Source organism: Crotalus tigris, unplaced genomic scaffold (genome assembly GCF_016545835.1).
Source record: "Crotalus tigris isolate CLP2741 ecotype Arizona unplaced genomic scaffold, ASM1654583v1 scf7180000017551.9496454, whole genome shotgun sequence".
NCBI classification, from domain to species: domain Eukaryota; kingdom Metazoa; phylum Chordata; class Lepidosauria; order Squamata; family Viperidae; genus Crotalus; species Crotalus tigris.
Genome location: NW_024096469.1, coordinates 5,222,560 through 5,223,568, shown reverse-complemented (window position 1 = coordinate 5,223,568; position 1,009 = coordinate 5,222,560).

Sequence of the window (1,009 nt, the reverse complement as noted above, 5' to 3'; positions counted from 1 at the left end):
TCCTAGTCTGTCTTTTTTTTTTTTTTTTTTACAATCCCTGTGCTGGAATTTTAATCTTTGCATAAATGTCATTCTACGAAATATGTCACTGGATTGTGATTACTGAGGTACTCCAGCAAGAATACAAGAGACATGTTCTAGGATTCAGGGAATTTTCACCCACTTACCAACGGAAGAATCTAGAAGTATCCAGCTTTATGTCCAAAAGTTTTGTTTCTAGAATATAAGGGCCAGGGAGGTGCAGAGCCCTGCACAAATCCTTCCACTGGCCCACCAGGCCAATTGAAGCCAGCAGATTTCTGACCTTCAGAGGGTCCTCCTCATCTCCCGTTAGAGCAGTGGTTCTCAACCTTTTTAATGCCGTGACCCCCAACTGGTCGTAAGTCAAGGACTACTCAACTGGTGCAGCACCGTTTGCAGAATGGGACTTTTGGTGGGCTCAGCAGGGCAGAGACAGCCTGGACAATTCCTATTGGCTTTTGAAAGCCAATAGAATTAGACTCTATTCAAGAGAGTCTATTCTATTGGCTTTCAAAAGCCAATAGAATAAAAGGGAGTAGCACAGCTAAGGAAAAGGGGGAAAAAATGGCGGACTGCGTTGTTTGGCGACCCCCGTGAAATGGTCGTTCGACCCCAAATGGGGTCCCGACCCACAGGTTGAGAACCACTGCGTTAGAAAAACATTACTTTCATGCTCTGAACATCTTGTACTTCAGCCTGCATCAGCAGTAGTCCATCTAGGAAAGGGAGCCTCCATTATGTCTTCAACAATAGTAAGCAGGCTTGTGGATGAGTTAATAAAATTGGATTCCCTATATTTGGTTTTCCATTCTGCAATATTCCAGAAAGTCCAGCATCTACCCACTGACATTACAGACTTTGGTATATTTCTGTTGAGAAGCTGCATTGATCAATAAAGTAATAGCAATAAAGGCCTTGGCAAAATGTATAGAAAATTAGCCCCTCCCTGACCTGATTTAATCTATGTATTCAACTAGCATCTCTCTTA